Below are 23,617 nucleotides of genomic sequence, written 5' to 3' on the forward strand. Positions count from 1 at the left end.
GCGCCACTGCTCCTCCCTCTCCTCATAGGCTCCCAGAGCTCAGAGCAGCATTAGGATTGGCCCTACCACTTTAACAATGAAAGGAAAATTAAATTACGTTTATCATCCTTTCATTGTTAAAAGGATTTGCAGAGTTTGCTGCTGGCGGGGGGCGACGCTCCTCCGCCATAGCAGAGGAATCGCCACTGAACCTAGGTCATCAGTAAAGTTCACAAGTGAGTTTGCAGGAATCGCTCGCAGTCTCATCGCCCTCCCCATCAAAATCTCATGGGGGGACAGTCCAGTCTTTCGATTAGGTACATTCCAAAGATTCATCAACAAAAGAGGTAAAGCATCAGGCCACTTCAATGATGAGGTGATGAGGTGTGTGGCTCAATGATGTTGATGCCCACACCTTTGCCAAACTGGATTTAATTGTGTCATTCACTTGCTCTACAAGACCAGAAGCCTCCGGTCTATAGTTGCAATTCAATCGCTGCTCCATCTGCAGTGCTGCATACTCCAATTCTAAGACTTCATTATTAAAATGAGTTCCATGATCTGATTCCAAAGACGTAGGGATACCGAACCTCAGAATAAGTTCCCTTAACAACAGCTTAGCCACAATGAGGCTATCATTTCGCATATTTGGATAAGCTTCGACCCAACAGGAAAAGATGCACAAAACAACCAAAGCATTTCCCAAACCATTGCACAGAGACATCTCAATGAAATCCATCAGAATTCTGTTTAAATTACCTCATGACATTCCTATGTGACTCAATGTCACTGAGGTTCTCGTTCCAACATTGTTCTGTTGACACACAACACCTCTGTGACACCATGCTTCTCAGATTAAACCAAGTCTGCCTAAACAGTCTCACCATAGCGTCTCTTGTGAAGTGAGCTGGACCATGGAAACACCTAACCATAGGAGGTAACAGACTATCCGGCAACACTTGTCGTCCAGCCATCGAAACCCAAATGTCATCATCTCTTTTGGCACAGCCTTCTCTGACCCATCTCTGCTGTTCTTCCTCTGACACTTCCTCTTGAATCCTTTTTACTTCATCCCAAGTGACAGCTGTTGTCAATAAGCGGTTAAAGTTAGTCACATCCATCCCTATATTTGCAAATTCACCATTAAATATACACACATTGTAAACCCAAAATTTGGCAACCTCATCAGCATATCTATTACCCAAAGTCACATGATAATCTCCAGAATGGTGTACCAGAGACTTAACCACTGCAAATTGTTCAGGTAATTGTAATGCGATGAGGTTTCTTACTTGTGCACCATTCCGGATCGGAGATCCTGAGGATGTCATATATCCCCTCTGAGACTACAGTTGTCCAAAGTCATGGGCAACACCAAAGCTGTACTTACTTTCAATTACGATTGTCCCTTTCAATTGGTCAGAGACACAACATGCCTTAATGGGAGCAATCAGTTCAGTGACTTGATCTGAGAATGTTCCTTGAAACCAAGAAGCTTTAACCACTCCAGAAAGAGACCCTGCATCTGATTCATATTATTATTCTGAGAAGGCACAAATCCTGCATTTTGGACCTGATTAGCTGGATTTAAACGACATTCCCACTTCCTATGTCCCATCTTGTTGCACAGGTACAAGGTGTTAATTTTTTCAAACTATTTACATCCATCCCTGTACTAGGATCTATTGGGTCTCCTCAGCCTCTGCCTTGAATTGTATTCTGTGGCTGTTGTATTGTTTACAGCTATGGGCATTAGCTAGTTCTCTGGGCTGCTTTGATTAGAGAAAACATCAGCTTTTTCTTCAGTTTTTTCTGCTTCATCTCTATTTCATTGCGACAGTACTTTGCATAGCACAGAATCTTGTCAATTGATTTATTCTGCCAACAAATCAAATGCTGTTGAATCATCAAATTGATTTCTGGCCTCAATCCTGTCACAAACTTTGACAAAAAATGTCCCATATCCTTGGCCTCTAAAGTCTCCATTCAGCTGTACTGTTTGAAAGTTTGCAACAATCTCTCAAAGCAAGCATGTATTGTCTCCTTCGGTTCTTGAGTCGTTCGATCACTCTTCACCGAATCAACATCCTGAAGAGGCACTTTCACAAAAATTATGAGCTCCTGATATTTTCTCATAACCAGAGGTGAGGGACCTTTGGTTATCGCATTCCTAGTCGGTTCCACCTCAGGCCACCGCACAGCTATCTTACATTCTGTCAACAAATCACTTGGGACAACAATGACAAACAAACGTGTTTTAAATCAACCCATAATTCCTGCAAAATTATCACAAATCTTTCGATCTATTTACATCATTCCACCAGCTTTTCTCATAGTGCTGCAAATTCATTGGTAAATGATTTAAGATAATTTCTGCTCCATGGCACATGTACATAGCCTCCACCTGACGCTTCTCTTAGGGGGAAGTTTGTAACACCTCCCTCTGCTCCAACTGGAGGTGGTACACCTTAAGGTTTCTTTACGTCTTTCTTTCTTGCCCATTTAACCACACATTTATCTAAATCATTCAATTTCCTAATATTCTGAATCAGTTCTCTAATCTGGATTTCTAATCCTGAAATTCGCATTTCAGCAATGTTTTTCTCACTGAAGCACACTCGATAGGTTCTTTGTAGAGCTTTAGTCTTATTTAAATCAACCTTGTATTTCTGAGCCAATCCAGTCATAAACTTATCATAAACTTGGCCGCTCACTTAGTAGTGTCCTTACACATAAATGTAGGCTCATATTCTTGGTAATTTTTTTATTATACTAGACTAAGATTTCCAAGCATCATTGCATCTAATTCTACTATCAGTCTCACTACATCCACAGTACTTTCTTTCGGTGTCGACAGTATTATTCCCTGACTCACTTTTGTACTTGTACTCTCTCTAGATGGGGTGTCTCGTTAAAGAATTGTACCCATTCATCTACTTCATTCACACTAATTGTTCTAGTTACCACAGGGATTTTTGGTGTGGAATCACTTCCCTGAACACCATTTCCCAAACATAGAGGTGATTCCTATACAGGAGTAGTATGTGTGGGCACCATCTGATAAGTACTGATTGAAGTGCATCCAGACATATTAGGTGCTTTGTCTGCACTTGCTCTGCATGGAGTACTTATATGAGTTGAGATTAAAGGAACCAATTCTCTAGTATCTGGACTGTTTGGGACCCTAATCGGTTCTTCAACATAATTAGATACAGCCAAATAGTATACATCTCCCCTGGAATCCTCTGTTTTATACATCGGAACCACTGGAGCTGTAAGGGCATCCACAGTACCTACAGTGGGATCAACTAGGGCACATCGTCTCAAACCCTTGTTTCGTGGTTCACAAGGTACACTATTGGAAATAGGTCCCACAGAACTACCGGTACAATAGGAAAATAAATTACACCACAACATCACCATCATCACCACCCTCACGTGTAGCTTCATTGTACGGAGGTGGACGTTCAGATAATAATACATCTGAGACATCATCTACAGAATTATCACTATCAATACCTGTGCCATTGGGCTCTTTTTATTTTCTGTTTTTGAATTGTTCTCCATTCCTCTTCTCCTTCAGGCCCATCTGTGATTAAAGCTGAATACAGCTTAACCCCTTCTATCATGTCTGTTCTCCAATGTTTCGTCTCAGCATCCCATCTAGCATCTGTATAAGTATGCATAGCTTTCTTTGCTCACCCCACTTCTCTTTATCTTTCACATAGGCAGCTCACATCAAAGCATTAAGTGCTTCGTATTGTACAGGTCTGGGAGGCGGTTTCATTTCATACAAGATCCTCCCTAAATGGTCAAGAATTCACAAATTAAATGTGCCTTGCTCTGGGAATTGAAATGGACCTTACTTTTTTGTGATCTTGTGCCGTTGACCAAGCCAAACACATGAGTGAAGCCCCACATTTGTCGCAATATAATGACCTGGAGTACCTTCGGGGTGCCACTACCCCCTACCTACTGGGAATATAAACATCGTCTCTAAAGAAGTCTTGCAAAAGTTTAAAGCATTTAATTTTCCCAATGAAATGTCAACAATCACAAGGAATTTTCAGCTAGAACAGCATCATACCAACAATCCTTTACTCCGACACAGCCACCACCGCAAATCCTGATGATGTTGTCAACCAATAGGAACATTGTGTCAAGCTAAACAACCAATACCAGCGCTGCACTCTGTGACATAAATCTCACTCCTTGCAGCAGTACCCCCTTTTACAATCTGCATGCACACTCGCTCCGCAATATCATACACGTGTACAAAAATGAAATACAGCAACCTTTTGTCTGCTCCACTAAAGAAAGAACAGTTTCAAACACACAAGAAAATTCCCCAAACACTTCTGATGAAACCTTGACCTGCAGGGTATCACAATTGATCGGTATAGCTTCACTCTGCACAATAAGCTCAGCTATACCAATCATATCACATTTACATAAAGCAAATCCCTATTTTAATTGTTTTGTTGCCAGCGACCCACAACGAAGACAACCTCTGGGCAGACAATATAATATGTTGTCTTCTACACTTTTTAAACTATCCTGGGATCTTAGGTCTCATCAGACCCGATAGCCTCTTCAACTTCTTTGCAAATCACGGACATGGGCACTGGGTGTTGGGCTCTGGGGACTACCTACTCCAGAACATGGTTCTAGTTCTCCCCTTTTCGGAAAGAGAACCATCCATTACTGCTACCATGAGAAAGAGCACTAGGCCTTATCAATAATTCTGGAGTCCAATGAATCTTTTCTTCTCAGTTCAGAAGGATGGAGAGAACCTGCATCACGTTATTTAAATTTAATTACAGTAAATGAGCCAGATACACTAAGGCCCTCATTATGACTCTGGAGGTGAGTCGACAGCCAGGCGGGAGAAAAAGTACCGCCCATCATATTTTGACCCTGCAATCCGCCATCTTTTCTGGGGCAGTACCAGCGCCATCAAAAGCTTGGTGGAAACACATCACAGAAGAGAAAGGACTCACCTTCAGAGACACAGGGAAGAACAACGCCACCATGGAACCCAAACTGCAAGTTTTCCTGATGATCTTCTACGTCATGCTCCACCTGGAACACCAATGCCGACGAAGACAATGACAGTGAGTACAGCCACCTAGCACACAAGGGAGGGAGGCAGGAAAACGAGAGTGACACACACGCATGCATGATACACACCCAACACACACACACCACACACACAACCAGCTGCACACGAAAAACAAGTTGTCCCTGAAAAATAGCAGAATAATGCTAGGACCATAGGAATGGACGAAAGTGATTTTAATCAGATCAAATTAAAAATCAATAATTCGATTTGTCAATGAAACAGATATGTACACATGTACACAAAGGGACACTGCCCAGTCCAATATTCAAAGGGTCCACATGGCCACTGGGCACAGTCTAAGGCCCAATTCAAATCCTGACCACATCCAGATAGTACACTGCGGGGGCATCAGTTTGCAAATAGGCAGGTACCTCAGGTGGGGGGGGGGGGGCACCTCAGCCAGATTCTGGAACAAGCCCACTGGTTCTGGAGGGGGCAACATGCCCATTGCTCTGTCCTGGGGAATGCAAGGCCGCAATCTCTCAGGTGGCATGACTTTCCCATTGGTTCTGGAGGGGGCAGCATGTCCATTGCTCTGTCCGGGGGAGTGCAATGCCACAGTCTCTCAGGTGGGTGACTTGCCCACTGGTTCTGGAGGGGGGCAACTTGCACAGCATCCCCTGGACGGTGGCCTACATGGCATCCGCTGGCAGTGATGGCTGCAGCGTGGTGGTAGATGGAGGAGCCTCCTAGGCAGCCTCTGCACTGTCTGATGGGTGCAATGTGGTGGTGGATGGAAGAGCCTCCTGGGCAGACTCTGCACTGTCTGATGACTGCAGCGTGGTGGTGGATGGTTAATGAACACCATTAAACAAACAGTCCAGCCAGTCACACAAATGCCCACTGTGCCCGTTTCCATCACCATTGGCACACACATAGCCCAGCGCACAACATGTACACTGCCAACAGACAATCCCCGCACCCCCCCACCCACCATTATACGATGCTTGTACACACATCTCCATGCATCCTTGCCACATGCATTGTGGCCAAAGTGTACTCACCTGTTGTTCTGGAGGCCCATACAGCTGTCCGTACTGGGGTAGGACCCCATCCAGCAGTCACTCCAACTCCTCCAAATTGAAGGCAGGGGCCCTTTCCCCGGTCACACGGGCCATGGTAGGTTCCAGACAGAGGTCGCAGCAGCACATGCAGTGTAGATGTTCTCCTGCTGAAGGTCAGGAAACAAGTAAGGATTGAGTTAGAAAATGGCGGTCAAGTCTGCGTCGGTGTACACCGTCACCGCCGGCGTAGATCCCCATTGGCCACTGTACTCCATAGAGCCCCATATTATCCAATGAGGAACTGCACGACATGCAACACTGCCTTCCACCACAACGCCCAACGTCGGTAGGGTTACCTCACTTCCACCTGTCCCTCCATCCAGGACAGGCGGTCGCCATTTCAGGGGCGGAAGGACAGGCATATCATCATTAACTGCGTCACAGCCTAGATTAGCACATACCTCAACATAAACACTGTCCCAATACATAAGTGCACCATGTGGATTGATGTTGTGGTTTAGTTGTTCAAATTGTGACAGCCTACTCACTCTTGTGTCCCTTAGATACCTACCGCTGCGGATGAATAGGAGGTGGAGACAAATCCCCATGTACAGACCCCTGGTGGACCTAGCTACACTGGAGGATAGGCACATTATACTCACCTATAGACTGGACAGGGCCACAATCACAGAGGTGTGTGCCCATTTGGAGGCTGACCTGATCTCATCTATCCGCCATCCGACTGGGATCCCCGCTCTTGTGCAAGTGCTATCAGTGCTCCATTTTCTGGCAACAGGTTCTTTCCAAGTGACAGTGGGATTGGCAGCAGGAATGTCACAGCTAAGGTTCTCAATTGTGCTGGCAAGAGTGTTGTCTGCTCTGGTAAAACACATGTGCAGCTACATTTCTTTCCCCCAGGTGGAAGAATTGGCCAATGTGAAGGCCGGATTCTATGCAATGGAACATATCCCAAATACCGGACACATATTGCATTTGTCCCCCCTATCCTCCCTGCCAGAATGAACAGGTGTATAGGAATCATAAGAATGTGCAGATGGTATGCCTGACGGACCAGTACATCTCCCACGCCAATGCTAAGTATCCTAGGTCGGTGCATGATGCCTTTGTCCTGAGGAATAGCAGCATCCCAAATGTGATGGCCCAACTACAGAGGCACAGGGTGTGGCTAATAGGTGAGCCTTGGTCCCCACCCAGTGTATGTTAGTGTATGCCTCTGGTGTTAACCTCATAAGATAGTGTGTGGGTAAATGTTGTCCCTCAATACCTGCAGGTGACTCTGGCTACCCAAACCTATCGTGGCTGCCGACCCCTGTGAGAAATACTAAGACAAGGGCTGAAGAACGGTATAGTGAGGCACATGGGTGAACCAGACGGATCATCGAGAGAACCTTCAGCCTCCTAAAGGCCAGGTTCAGGTGCCTCCATCTGACAGGTGGATCCCTGTGCTACTCACCCGAGAAGGTCTGCCAGATAGTAGTGGCATGCTGCATGTTGCACAACCTGGCCATATACCTTTTCTGCAGGAGGAGTTGACTGGAGATGCCCCTGTGGCTGCAGTAGACCCTGATGACAGTGAGGATGAAGAGGCTGAAGATGAGGATGAGGACAACAGACCCACAGTAATCCGTCAGTACTTCCAATGACACACAGGTGAGCCAGTGCAACTTCACATTTCTATGACTATTGTATTCCGTGTGGCTGTGGCATGATGGCATTAACCACTTTTTACTCTACTTACTGTCACCTATGGATTATCATTTTACAGATGTTGGTGCAATGACAACTGCGTACTGATGGGCGGACTACAGCCAGCTACAGGTCATTATTTCTATGCTCTCACAATGTACAGTTCATTTGCAACAGATGTAACTGTTACCATTTATACACTGTTTCAACACATGATATACCAATATTTGAGTTGTGTTCAAGGTTGTTTATTGTAGTGCTAGGAAATTGAGGGGAAAGTGCAATGGAATGGAGTGATGGTGGAGGAAAGTCCAGGGTATTGTTCCAGTCTGTTTGTAGCACAAGTGCAGTGTCCAGGTGGCCATAGGAAGGGGAGCAAAAACAGTGCAAGGTCAACCAGGTGACAGGGTGGGACACAAGGAGGATAATCAGGAAAGTCTCATTTCCTGGCGGTGGTCTTGGCAAGTGTCCCTGGCTTCTGTCTGGGTCGCAGGGAATGTTTGTGGGGTGGTTCACCTTCTGCAGGGGGAGGGATGCTGGTGGCCTGTGGGTCCTGTGGGTCCTGTGGCTGAGCCTCCTGGCCCCTAGCAGCAGTGGAAGTCAAGGGCTGTTCAGTTGACTGGATGGTGGTAGGGACCCACTAGTGTGCTGTTGCCTCCCTCATGATGTTGGCCATGTCTGCCAGCACCCATGCTATGGAGATCAGGGTGGTGTGCATGGCCTGCAAGCCCTCCCTGATCCCCTGATACTGTCCCTCCTGCAGCCGCCTGTTCTCCTGTATGTTGCCAAGAATCTGGCCCATCGTGTCCTGGGAACGTTGGTAGGCTCCCAGGAGTTCGTAGGGTGCCTCCTGGAGAGTCGGTTCCCTGGTCCTGTCCTCCCCCTGGCGCACAGCTGTCCTCCCAGTGTCCCTGTTGGCCTGTGCCTCTGTCCCCTGAACGGTGTGCCCACTGCTGTGTCCTGGGGACATAGGTGTGGGTATGCTATGTGGGTGCTGTGGTGTTGGATCCTGATGGGAGAGGCTCTGTGGTGGTCTGTGAGTGGGCTTGGGTAGCCGGCTGTCCAGTGGTCCTTGACAGTCCAGGTAGGTCATCCAGATCCTGAAGTCCAGAGTCACTGTCATCACTGTGGGCATCTTCGGTTGGGGCACATCCTCTCCACTGACATTGGCTGGGGCACCTGTGGGGATGTAAGTGATGTATTATGCTTCATAAGTGAGACATCTGTACATCCCTGGCTTCTCCTCTATTGTCGGTGTTTCCCTGCCACCTTTTGCTTGTGTATGGTGATGTATTGTGTGATTATTAGTGATGGGTGTCCATGCAGGGCTGGGAGGGGTGTCCATGCATTAGTATAGCATGCAGGGCCTGGCATTGGGGTTAGCCATATGTATAGGTGCAGTGCGTGGGATGTAGTGGAGTGATCGGAATGAGGGTGAGGGTGTGAGATGGCATGAAGGTATGGGGGTGATAAGTAGTAAATGTTGACTTTCCAGTGTCCAGTCCACCGGCTACTCCAGCAAGTCACTCAGAATGCAGTATTGCCAGTACCTGCTCCTCCCATGCTGTGAGCTGTGGGGGAGGAGGTGGGGGTCCACCGCCAGTCCTCTGTATGATGAACTGGTGCCTTGCTGCAATGGAACATACCTTCCCCCGTAGGTCGTTCCACCCCTTCCTGATGGCGTCCCTTGTTCTTGAGTGCTGTCCCACGGCGTTCACCCTGTCCACAATTCTCTGAATAGCTCCATCTTCCAGGCAATAGAAATCTGCTGTACCTGTGCTCCAAACAGCTGTGGCTCTACCCTGAGAATTTCCTCCACCATGACCCTTAACTCCTCCTCAGTGAAACGGGGGTGCCTTTGTGGTGTTGAGTAATGTGGTGGGGCGTGTGATGTGGAGTGCGTGAGGGATGTATATCAGTGAGTGGTGTGTGTGTGTCTATTTGTATCTGTGCTGTTTGTGTCACTCTCCTGGCAGTAATTGTTGTTGGTAAAGGGTTGTGGGTAATGTGGGTGTGTGTTTTATAGTGCTGTGGGTGTGTGGGTGTGGTGTGTGTATGATTGTCAGGTGTGTGTTTTTGGTATTGGCCAATGTAGTGTTGTTTTGTATGTGGGTGTCCCTTCTGAGCACAGCAGTATGTACCACCAATGGTTTACCGCCGTTGAATGTCCGCCGTGGTGATTCATGGGTCAAAATGTGGTGGGCTTTGTTTTGTTGGTGTAGCGTTATGGGTTTTGGGACTGCCAGTCTTGCACTGGCCTTTGGTCTGGCGGATTTGTGTATGTGGCTGTATTCTGTCGGATTGGTGTGTGTGTGTCATAATATGGTGAGCAGATATTTGCCACTGCGGCGGTATGTTGGTGGCCGTCAGCATGGTGGTAGGCAGTCTTTACCGCCAATGTCATAATGAGGGCCTAAGTCTCAGAGACCATCTCAAAGTTCAAAGGCTTTATTACTGACTCAAAGTCAAACTTACATAAATGAGTCTCAAAATCATGGTATAAATGTGTACAATTAGTAATAAAGAATTAAAGCGTCATACAATATTGGACTTCGCCAGCATATGAAAAACAAGTATCTCAATAGCTATTATGCAGAAAATCAAAAACAAAGACTGATGTTTAAATTCTGAAATAACATTCTCTTGCCTAACTATTTAAGCTAAATTTACTAATATAATTTTAAAAATTTCTATATAAAGAATGAGCAAACAGAATCTTCAGTAGAAGTTCTTTTGAGAGATGTGTAATGGCATGAAGCCAAAGAGAGAATCAAAGTCTAGCAATAATTCAGTGAGGTCTGCTCCCAGCTAAGGGCGTAAGGAATCTGCCTTCCTCTGGACACATCACACCTTTTAAGTTGAATATTAGTTAAAGCTTACATCACTATGAAAACATCTGAGCTGAGAAACAAGTCTATCAAGCCATTTTAATTAGCATCTTGACTTTAGAAGCTCTCCATGATGACCTCGCTCCCCCTTCACATTCCCAGGAACTTCATAAAAAGCTCCGACCATCTTCCCAAACGACTTTCTTACGATTATGAGCTCTTGAAAATCTTCTTATCTCTTGAGTACAAAAGACCCTTCATTAGTTCAAATTTGCATCCTGACACCTGCAGCTTGTACAAAAAGTGCATACGCAAAGCACCTTCATGTTGAAGGTTAGTTAAACAAGAAAAAATGTGTGGCCTTCACTCCAGCCAAGTTACTTGTAAATACGAATATACTTCAGATTAAATGAATCATGTTACTTATGGATAAAAAAAAAAAATAACTATGCAGAATAATAGTTTTAAAGCATTTATAACATATTTTCAAAAATTCTTATATAACCCTACTAAAACATTTCATCCACTGTGTACTTATCATATTTGTTTTGCAGTGCATCCTTTAAACAAAACAGCTTGCACGTTACCATTTTTCCATGTTATATAAAAATGTGACCACCAATTGTGACCACTCAAAATGTGACCACCCTTTTCTCCTCATTCTCAGAGACATAGTGGCACAACCAACCTATGCTCACTCAGTTACATGACCATGTTTCTTCCAAACGCTATTTTTATTGTGGTGTCCTCTATGGGCTGTTCTGAGCATTACAGTCACTATACTACAATGTTCGCTGAACTCTGAAGCTCCTGCCATAAAGCTTTGCGAAGCATTTCATTTTACAAAACATGTTGCCCATAGTTCACATTGTGGTGGTCCTAGGACAAAGGGACTACCATCAAAACACTCAGCACGACACGCGGGAAACATCCTGAACAACGAGGTCTAAACCACTACTTGCCTGATCCACTACTGCTAAACAACTAAAAAGTCTCTACAACTAAGTACTGAACAACTACTGTCTAAACAACAATTGTGCCTAAATCACAATTGCCTGAACAACTCATTTTAAGGTAAGTTTTTTTAATTTTATTTTTATGATTTATTAGTAGCTTAGAATGTATATAATATATATATATATATATATATATTTAAATATATATACTTTGTTTAGAATATATATATATATATATATATATATATATATATATATATATATATATATATATATATATGTTGTTTAAAAAACAAAAAGAAAACCTTACCTTAAAATTAGTTGTCCAGGCAATGGTTATTCAGGCACAATTGTTGTTTAGACAGTAGTTGTTCAGTACTTAGTTGTAGAGACTTTTTAGTTGTTTAGCAGTAGTGGTTTAGGCTATAGTTGTTTAGGACCTAGTTGTTCTGTCACATATTCCGACACGCTCTATCTATCTAGGTCACCTCTGAGTCCCCACACGAGGTTGGGGGATCTCAAAATAATAACCCATCCCACCATTCAGTGTCTTTTTAAGCATTTTCATGGCTGGTAATTTTGCTGGGAGTAGTTTATGATTTAAGGGCCTTGTTTGTAATATTATTCTAGTAAGCCTGAAAAGGTGTAATCCACTACACCTTCTAGGGACTAAGTATATAGCTACACTGCATTACATTCTGCCATTCTGTTTTCCTGTGGCTTTGCTTTCTAGGTGTTGACTATATGGCTACATGACCATGTTTGTTACAAATGCTATTTTTATTGTGGTGCCCTCTATGTCCTGTTCTGAGCATTACAGTCAAGATACTACAATATTCCCTGCACTCAGAAACTTACCCTAAAATGCTTTGCGGGGCATTCCTTTTACCAAACAGTTTTTGCCCAAAACTCACAATGTGGTGGTCCTAGGACAATGGGACTACCATCAACATGTGCTGTGCTCTTTCTGTCTAGGTCATCTCTGGGTCCTCAGACTAGGTTGGGGGGACCTCAAAATAGTAAACTCTCCCACCATTGATTCTCTTCTTATGCTGTTTTTGGTTGTCACACAGCTGAAACATTTGTTTTACAGCTGGTAGTAGTTTGCATTTTAAGGGCCTTACTTATAATAATATTCTAGTAGGCCTGCTAGGCCTGAAGATGTGAAATGCATTAAGCCCTCTAGGGGATGAATATGTGGTTACACTGTTTTGCTTTCTGCCATTCTCTTGTCATCTGGCTATGCCCTCTAAGGGCTGACTATATGGTTACATGACCATGTTACTTCCAAATGATATTTGTATTGTGTTGCCCTCTAAGGGCTGTTCTGAGCATTAAAGTTCAATGCCAAGTGTATGAAGGAACGTACAAAGTTTATTTCTGATGAAGGTTTTTATTGGGTATACATGATGATTGTATAGGTTTAATTGAGCTCTCCTTATTGCAATTATGACCATGATTCATGACAAGGTAGTATCCTTATCACATTATGACTGTTTGAACATTCTTGATATGTTGGGGTGACCCTTCTAGGGGGTCACCAGTGACTGTACGATTGCAGCTATGGTATGTTCCATCTGCCAGTGTCATGTATTGCATGCTAAATACTTATGAGGTCCCAAATGCGAGACCTATTGGCTGTGCCAATGCTTGTCATTTTATCTCTCTTTGCCTCCATTAAATTAATTGGTAAAGATGTGCAGAACCACTAAGTGGCCATGTGTGGTGTGCAACTTATTTGAAGGCTTATCTTGAGTAGAATTAAGCTTCCTTTGGCTGTAGTACTACTGAAGCAGATGTAGTTGTATGTTTGGTAAGTAGCAACTTGATTTCTCTTTTGTAGGGTTGCTCTTGTTTTTTGCATATGTCTCCCTGTGGCCCTCGTTATTGTTCCTTTAACCCCTCATTTTTAATAGTAGATGTCACAATTTTCCCATCAATTCCCTTGTCTTTCCAATAATTACACCAAAAACATAGAACACATATGGGATAGGAAACCTATAGTTGGCTGTCTCCACTTAGACGTTAGTGTATAGCATTTGTGGGTATGTAAGTAGTACTACAAAGTTTGGGTTGAAGTTACCTGGGTGTCCGTAACTCCTCTGCTTCCATGGCACCTGTAACGCAAAAGAAAACGGGGAAACATGTCAGACGAGGACATACACAAAGAAAGAGGGCGATGAGGGAATGTGCTGCCGGAAGGGACTGACGCATGCATACTATTTCAAAATATAGACCGACTACCATACAAGAAATAAGAACTGAGTGGGAAGACTGCAAAGTTGGAAGCCACCAATAAGAACAACCCCAAAAGAATGAAAAGCACGGTCGCAGGGGGGAGGAATGGAAACCTCACGTCTGAGGTTCCAACAACAGGAAAGAAGCTGCAAAGCTGACTAAGCAGACCCAGTCAAGTGACCAAGAAGCTTTACCAGAGGAAGGGAGAAGGCCTTCATGTTTACCTCTCCTCATCCTGGCCCATCACGGTATTAGAAGGGATCATGGCATGCCAGGTGGGTGACTCTGTGGCAGCGCCCGATATCCCCCACATCAATCATGAACCCACACCAAACTCCCAGCACCCTACCTTGCCCAAGGGATATTGCATAGCTGCCAAGGTTTCAGATTGCATGTGTGACATTTTCATACTTTCAGTTTTTCTATGAGTGACATTTCAACAACTATGAGTGACACTTTCTTGCTAGCATAATCAAGAAATGAAGATGAGGGAAACATACACATATCAGAAATTACACCCATTGAGCAAGGAGAAACTCTTAGAAGATCTTAAAGCTGCTTCAAAGCACCAGAATGGAATGAGCACCAACCTAGTGCCCTTGTAACTTGTTCCTACTGTGAAACAAATATGTTATTTTTTCAAAGCACCATTTTCCTACTCAGCTCAGCACCAGGTGCCGTGTGCAGATGTTCAACGAGTAACAAAAAGATTTCTGTGACAAAAGCAGTAACTCACAGCTCTCCTCATAAAATGAAGTTCTTGCAAACATGAGTGGTTCATGTTCTCTACAGCACACATATTAACCCTCTGAGCTACTTTTGGTTGAGTGAATGAGTGAAAACTGCCACTAAACCAAATGCTGATCTTGCTGCACAGGAACATTATTCAGCAGAGTTATCTTAATATTGTTATTGTTGCTTGAAACCTCCAGGGCGCACAAGGAATTCAGCTCCACTATCAGTCAGGTGGTTTTAAACCCATGTTATTTATGCAAATGTGCTCTCCACACCTCAGCGCCAGGCAGAAATTCCACAAGTAAAAGGGTTTCTTTGAGAAAAGCAGTAACTCACACAGGTACACAACCTCATAGAATCCAGTTTTACGAAAATACACATTGGTACAGGTTCTTTGTAACAGGGATATTATCCCTCTATGCTGGTACATCATGTCTAGTCATGTGAGTCCCAGCAGTGCTGCAGCTGGGACCACTAATAAATTTTGCACAAAAAAAAAAAAAAATGTTACCCAGAAAATGCTTTGCCCCTATTCCTCTGCAATGGGCTGGGGGCTGCTAAGAATGAGGGTCGGCCTGTGTCTTACTAACGGCACAATTGAATAACAATAAAAGCGGTTTAAATATTTGCCGGCTTGTATACTATGGGCCACATTTACGAGGCCCTTGCGCCACCAGAGCGTCACTTTTAGTGACACTTCGGTGCCGCAACGCTCTGTGCCATATTTACAAGGCCCCGTTAAGCCTCTTTTTGTGGTTCAAAGACATCTTGTAAATACAGCCCTTTACACACATCATTTTGCAGCACACATAGAAAGAGCAAAACACAATTAATGATTGTTTATGTGCAGGAAGGTGTCACATAAAGAATTATTACATAATAATGATTTGCAGAATGTATCACACATAGAAGTAGCAAATCACCATTATTGATTATGTGCAGGAAGGAACACTTTCCTGCACATAAACAGTAATTCCCTGCAATGTGGGCACCCTTACACTTCGGTGCAACAGTGCCTATGTTGGCGCTAGTCAGCCAATTTTAGCACTAGGGGAACACAGGGGTGAGCTGTACTTTCGTACGGCGCATCCCTGCATTTCTGAAGTGATGGAGCGCAGCACTGCCAATATTGGCACTATGCTGCGCCACTTTCCTGTAAATAAGGACCTATGTTTTCACAACAATTTTAATCAGTAAATGAGAAATAAAATACTTTATTTGACTGGAGCCATCACAGTGACCTGATACTGTGCCCGGGACGTGACTCTGGTGCCTCTGTACTGGCTTCAAGTCATCTGACGTTTTGCCTTGATACTGGGAGTGCACCCGGTCCTTTGCCTGCAGTGCCCCAAGAAATGAACTTAACCATTCTCGGGACTCACCACAGTGATTCCCCAAAAGCGAGTCCGAAGGAAAAAAAAACAGTCATGTGGTTATGAGCTTCCAAATTTACTCTCAAAAGTCGTATCCACATAGGCTCAGCCAGCAAGCACTTGCCTTCTCTAGAGTGGAATGGCTTAGAGCGTTGTGGCATGGAGTGGAGTAAAGTGGCTAAGAGGGAGCTGCATACAGTGGAGAAGAGTGTTGTAGAGTAGATGGAAAATATAAACACGGGTAAGCATGATTGTAAACACATTTATAACAAAGTTACACCCTTCAATGAAAATGCTAAACCTTGGTCACAATTCATAGACAACATATTCTTGGAGAAGAATAATACCTCAAACATTTTATATTATGGTTGAGCTCCAGTGACAGGAATCTGAAATTTACTGCTAAATATAGCAGGTGAAAGGTGGGGGTTTTGGATATCTTGATCATAGAACGGGGGCACCTGCAGGTGTGTCTCTACAGGAAGCCCATCACCTGCAATACTGTGCTACATCACACAAGTTTACACCAGAATTGCCAGAAGGACTTAATCCCTTTCGGTGAGTTCCACCATGGAAGACTTTCTGCCACATGGAGAAGATCTGAAAGAGAGACTCTTACAGAGAGGATCCTCCAAGCTCCTTGTTAGACACGCCTTCAAAAGAGCCAGATATTGTAACAGAGATGCTCTACTGCATGGCAGCAAGACAAGAAGAGAAAAGTTTGTGTGTGTCATAAATCACTCTAACAGAAACTACAACGTTAAAAGAATTCTTGAACGCAACTGAAAAATATTGAACATAAATGAGGAAGATGTCCAGCTTGAAAAACCCATGATTGCATTTAGATGTAATGCCACCATTAGGGATAAATTGGTACACCCTAAATTGAGATACAATCCAGAAGAGCAGTAAAGGGCCATAGATGGAAATACCCTGGTCAAAGGTAACCACAGCTGTGGGACGTTCCATGCTTGAAATACAGGTTTGGTGATTGAACAATGAGAGTACAGAGGAGACAGAGAACCTTTAAAAGACATGACCAACTGCAGAAGTCGCAATGTTGTATATCTCATTGTATGTCCCTGTGGCCTAGGGAACATTGGTGAAACAGGCAGGGATTTTAGGCTCCGCTACAGGGAACACAAGTCAGCAATAAGGAAGAAAAGGATAAAGGCACCCTGGGTTAAACACTGCCTAGATGATGAACACTCAGAAAAAGACCTCAAATGGCTTATATTAGAAAAAATAAAGCATCGTCAAGGGTGTCAAATAATGGCAGTAAGGAAGAGAGGGAACCTTATTGGATATTCTCCCTCAATACTGTGAAGGAGGGTTTGAATGAAGAAATTCTATGGACAGGTACACAGTGATTAGTAAGGGAACGGGTAATAACTATAGGTCCCCTTCTATATGGGTGTTTGTTATTGGTCTATCCTTGAACGTAAGGTCCCCTGGATAACGATATATGCTATGCAGGTTACCTGTCACTGCCTACCATTTTGGTCCAGACATCTTTTATAACATATAATCAGTAGCATCTCCTGTGACTCTGTGCGGGACCCCCAGTAGAAATTCTGAATGATCATTAGTATAGAAGATTCTGTCACTGTCTGCCCTATTTTTTTTTGTCCAGTCACCTGTCGCAGGACAGTGGTAATACTTGTCATTCTGCACGGAACATCTGAGGTGATTGGCTGCTGGCAGAGCAAATACTAGGTTCTTGTAAGTCGCATATGCCGAAATTGTTAGATTTTAGACATTAGGACCCATATTAATACTTTTTTAGCGCTGCATCAGCGTCGTTTTTTGACGCAAAATCGGCGCAAACTTACAAAATTCAATTGTATTTTGTAAGTTTGCACCGATTTTGCGTCAAAAAACGACGCACATGCGGCGCTAAAAATGTTTAAATATGGGCCTAGGTATCCCCACACACAGATATACGGTGATCTATCTGAAATAATTTGGATAATTTATGTACACCAGCAACCATGCTTCAAGATGCGGGCTAAATGTCCCGCCACACCCTGGGCATTCAATGGAAGAACAACTGCGATAATTAGGAGAAGTGCGATTGAAATAATTTGAAACATGTCAGCAACCATGCTTCAAGATGGCATCTCAAATTTGGTGTCCCGCCTCACTGTATACAAACAATAGGCGAACACTAGTGCAGACTATGAGAAGTGTGTTTTGTCTGACCAGTATGAATGTTATAGTCCTTTTTTTTGTTCGGCTTTCTAAATTGGAGTGGCATTATATATAGTAATCACCCAACACCCCTTTTTTTAGCATGACCGAACAGGCGGGTCCATTGTCACGTGACCAGTCAGTTCCAAAGTGTATTTATGAGCAAAGTGGTTTTTAATCACTTGCAGCTTTCAGAACTAGCCTTTGCCCAAAGAATGCAACCAGTGTTGTATACACATAGTGCCAGGTAACATACTTTAAGACAGCGTCCAGATTGGGCAGATTGGGCCATGTCGTCCGAAGATACCGGGAGCCCAGGAAAATGAAACCGATGAGGGGTGTGTCCTGTGTATATATACAGATCGTGTGGACAACCGCATTTACATCGTTCTCCGAGAAACTGGAGGGAGCCACGTTTATGGTGCTTTGGCACCACAATCTTCTCTTCTCCGCCTCCCCAGGAGATATACTCGAAAGGAATTAAAAGAAGAAGTTGGGTAAGGGGCATACAGAAGCATCTAGCTCCAGGGTTTCCTCCTCAGCATGTAAGATATCAGAGCTAGTTGTGCAGCATCCTCGGTATGCCCCGGAGTGGGAACGCATACCCGAAGGACCGCAATTGTCGGGGTATCCACGGGTTAAACGCATAGACAGGCTTGTGGGTTTAAATCAGGTCAGTCACATTAGCATGACTAAGTTGTGTGTACTTTGGGCAAAGGGCAGTCGAGATATGTTGAATGTCATAATTTCACAGTAAAAGAGTACCATGTTTGCTTTGCAAGTTTGACATGGCCTCCAGAGTGCAACTATTTAAATAGCTTCTCCCGCCACACATTGTGCGCTTGTTTGGAGATGACTGGGGTCGCTAACAAATGCTTATAGTCAGGAATGAGGACGCTACGCTGACCTGGTATTGTATTGTATTGTAATCGTATTTATATAGCGCTTACTACCCCTGACGAGGCGTCAAAGCGCTTTTCGATGAGTAGCACGCTACTCTGGAACCCAACAAGAATTAGTGATGGATTAGTATTGGGAAATAATGAGTACAGTTTTAGTATTATTATGAGTTAATTTGAGCCGTGGATATGAGAGTTTGTTAGTTAGATTGACTGGAGTAATGGAGGGGTGGAGGAGGAAAGAAATCCAGAAGTGTTAATTGGGAGTATATCCTTCATTTACTCAACCCAAAGGCTTGGGATGAGTAGAGGGGGGTGGAGGAGGGAAGAGTATGTGGAAGGGTTAGGGAGAGCATAGTAGCAGGGCGAGATAAATGCAGGAGAATTTAGTAGGGTTGTGTGGGAGGTCACAGTAGTAGAGTGAGGTTTGGTGAGTTAGATGTGGAAGCGGAGGGAAGAGCTTAGGCAGAGTTATTTAGGAGATTAAAGTAGTAGAAGGGATTTGGGATGAGTCAGAGTGAGAATGGAGGATAGTTTGATAGAGACATGACATATGATGATGAGTAGATAAGTGTGATAAGGTGCGAACAGGAATTCATAGATATCTAGTATAACAACCCACCCAGGAGCCATGCAATGATCCACGAAACATGCCAAGCACAGAAACAACATATACACGTACATATATATATATATATACACACACACACACATGAATACACACACATATGTGGGTGAAGACCTGTTAAAAGTTGTGTCTTTAAAACACCTCACACCCTAAACATACTTGAGAGTGAGTTCAGTAAATTGATAGCTTTTATTTTCTAGGTTTGCCTATGGTTTGTCTCTCCATTCCTGAGGAAGAATGTCCCCTTCCTGGAAAATGTATCACTCCATTAATCACCGCAACATCCTTCCAATACTTAAACACACCACCCATCCCTTCCTGCAAGACTGCGTGCGCAAGACTGCGTGCATGTCGGAATAATAAATTAGGATGTTGCCACCTTTTGTTAAAAAAAAATCCCAGACAAGAAACTAAAGAATATACTAAAGCAAAAATTAACTCTCTTCGTCTCGGGTTATCACTGCGCTTTGGTGACATATATGAAAAAAATAGGGGCGATGGGCGGCATCTCACGGTGTAATTGGGAGTGGTGGTTGGGGAGGGGGTGGTAAAGCAGAATGCTTCCTGTGGGAAGGAGTATACTGTTCATTGGTGAGCGAACACAAGCTATTTTACTGTGTGGAGCACAGAATGGCCAAGGGGGACGAGTATAGACCTTCATCTAAAGCAACGTGGAGTTATGTTGTTTCCACGTGCCTTACCTGCATAACCCGAATGTTCTCCCTCTCCAGCCCCTCTACCATGGCATCCACCGCCTTCTGCAGCCGAAACTGCTGCTCCTCCACACCGGCCACGCTCTCAGTGCCCCACGCTCAAGTAACAGCAACAGAGGCTGCGTCCAAGGACAACAGCGGACCGGACACGACACCAACGTGATAGCTGTGGGCGCCATTTCGGAACGGAGCAACCTCCTTTTCCCCGCAACAAAGCACGCGAATAAAATTGCAAGTTTCATCTTTGCAGAAAATACAAGCCCCTAACTTGCTATTGGGTCTCATAGATAAGGTCCTTATAAAAAAAATGGCCGATTTCATTAAACGTTGCTATATAATTGAAACAGAAGGAAAATAATACGTTTAGTCTAGAATTGAAATATTCAGAACATCTTCTATTCAAGTAATTATGTGTGAACTTTGTTGCCTAACTCTATTTTATGAGTTTTCCCGGTCCCTATAGATGCTCTTTGTATATGAGGCGATAACTCAATAAGGTCCCGTTAGGACCTAGGATGGTCAGCGTTCATGGAGGCAGCAATCTGGCTATAGCGGAATGTATGGATTACTGGTTGATATACCCCCTTTCAGGATTGCTGCTGTGGTGTTCTCTTGAGTATAAGTGGCATTCACATGCTTTGGAAGGAGCAGCATTGTATGGGCACGGCATTAGGAGAGGATCATGTATAGCTTCACTCAACATCAGTTCATATTACAGGTATTGGAAAGACAGCCACATTGTATCACATAAGGAGCAAGCATAATGTTTCTTTCTCCTCCTCTAGAACACCTTTATGTAGTGTCTGTTAAATCGTAATAACCGATTCCTGAGAGCACCTTTATGTAGTGTCTGTTAAATCGTAATAACCGATTCCTGAGAGCACCTTTATGTAGTGTCTGTTAAATCGTAATAACCGATTCCTGAGTACACAAAGAGCGGGATGTGACCATTACTTCACAGACAGGTTTGACACTAAGAGAATAGTTGGTGCAGGTGGTGTGACACACACGAGGGAAGACCCGCATGTGTCAGGGCCCAGATTTCTTTAGGGTATCTTGGTAGTTTGTATCTAAATTTCCTTTTCATCAAATTTTCTTTACTTTTCTTTTTTCCACGTGGTCTACCATTTATTCCAAAATAAGGCCATGTGGGGCATTCTTTTGATTCCACTTGGGAATAAGACGGGAAAATAGCTGGCCGACTTGCAACAGATTCAAACAATGGAATCCTTTTGAATATTTTTTGACTTTTCATCTAAATTGATAATGTTTTGAAAATAAACCATTAATTGGTCTGATCTATCTCTTAATGTACTGCTTTGCAGATTTCCTCAGATTTCCTCATACTTGCTCACCCATTACATGTTTAGATTATCTGGTCCTGAAGAAGCTGGATTGGCATTTCTTTTTCATCCACCAAAACATAATGTTGACTGTCCTTTTGTGAGATCCCAGCCCACAACACTACAACAGCAGAATGTTTTAATTTTTTTCCCCATTAATTTGAGAGTTTATGTCATATGTGGTTGGGATAAGAATGAGTGGAAGACATGAGAGGATGTGTGTCTTGTGTGTATGAATGAGAGAGTAGAGAGCGTTATAGGGTTGGAAAATATCACTATTGTGGAGATAATTGATATGTTACTGTAAAATGTTTTATGTGAATTGTATCTGAAATGCACAGATTAAATATATGTCTTATATTCTGTACCAATGTGTTTTTGATGAATTGAAAAAATATATGAAAAATAATTGTAAATAATGTTTGGAATAGATCATTGTACTGTATGTTAGGACATATTTACTAAGTTGAATAAAACTGAAAATAATAAAAATATTAAAATGAATATTGGTGACGGTCAAGCCATAAACTACTGAGAGTTATGAGTTATTTCAGAAGACATCCAGGTCAAGTTGGGTTTTGGAGTTTGTCTGTGTTTGTGTCCTTCACCCTTTTTTCCAGACCTAAAATTAACTCGTAGGGGGTACCTTTTTCTTATTGGAAGCTGGAAGACTATGGCCCTGATTTATACTTTTTGATGCAAAACTGCGTGGGAAAAAATGACTCTAAACATTTTTGAGCACCACCCAGCGTCAAAAAGGTTAGCGATGACTAGCGAAATTATTTAACGCCACGCGGGCATCAAATTTATATTTTGACACTGGTGCTCAAAAATGTTTAGAGTCATTTTTTCCCATGTTAACCATTGCGCCTTGTCGTAAGGCAAAATGACGTTAACGGAGGAAAATTTACTCTAATCTGGTTTACGACATGAAACATGTTGCAAAATGGAAATGCCCGCAATAGCATCAAAAACAGGAGCTAATGGAGTAAACAGTGCAAAGGAGCCCCAAAATGGATCCCAGAAGCCAGAAGAGACCCCGGGGAGACCCTATTCAACCAGAAACCAGCCAGGAGGACACAGACAAGACCCAGGGGAGGGGGAAGAAAAAGAGGAAGTGTCGTTTCAGCGCAGAGGAGCTTGAAATCCTGGTGAGAGAGGTGATGGAGCATCAAAATCAACATTTCGTCACCTCAAAATTGCCAATTGGAAGGAGAGAGGCAATCGGGCAGCAGATTGTGGACAAGATCAACTGTGTGGCAGAGGTCAGGAGAACTGTGACTGAGTGCAAGAAACACTGGCATGACTGCAAGAGAAGGACCAAGGAAATAGTGGCACAGAACAGGAAGGCAGGAGGTGGGAACCAGCACCGCAATAGGACAAGGAGGAGGTGGTTGCAGCGGTCATCCCGGAGGAAATCGTCACAGTGATACAAGGACAGGACAGAATACCAGGAAACACTACAAATACAGGGTGAGTTGCATGGAGGAAATATATGATTAAATGTCAAGTGCAAGAAGGGGGAGTCACATAGGACTCATACAATGTATGTCAAAGGAGCACAGTGGAATACAATGCACATTAAGCAAGTTGCACCATGTCAACGTAAGCTTGCCTATGTAGTTATGCATTGGGAGTGCCATGCACCATTGACACATACACAACCTGGACATATTAAGAACACCAGGCTTAAATACCTATATGTACAAATGCAGCACATGTGATGGATGACATGTATAATCACTGTGCCACTGGTTGTGACATCACAATATCCCTTGCATGTAGTCACATCAGCACCACTAACACAACCAAAACCTCAGAGACCAGGTAGTCAGTCAACATAATTCCTGGGGTTACTACATAGTGGTGTCCCTTCCTGTAACATTTTGCAACAGCTGTGCC

The 23,617-nt window shown here is 43.5% G+C and overlaps 1 long non-coding RNA gene across 1 annotated transcript in view; it reads right to left on the minus strand.

Annotated features, from left to right (window-relative positions):
• Positions 1 to 20,459, minus strand: part of LOC138302126 (uncharacterized) — a 60,850-nt gene extending 40,391 nt beyond the window's left edge. Inside the window, exons 1-2 of the long non-coding RNA XR_011205291.1 lie at positions 20,361 to 20,459; positions 13,680 to 13,713 (exon numbers count right to left, since the gene is read on the minus strand). This is a non-coding gene — a long non-coding RNA (uncharacterized lncRNA). The remainder of the gene's footprint in view (positions 1 to 13,679; positions 13,714 to 20,360) is intronic.
• Positions 20,460 to 23,617: the final 3,158 nt, after the last annotated feature.

Source organism: Pleurodeles waltl, chromosome 6 (genome assembly GCF_031143425.1).
Source record: "Pleurodeles waltl isolate 20211129_DDA chromosome 6, aPleWal1.hap1.20221129, whole genome shotgun sequence".
Taxonomy (NCBI): Eukaryota; Metazoa; Chordata; class Amphibia; order Caudata; family Salamandridae; genus Pleurodeles; species Pleurodeles waltl.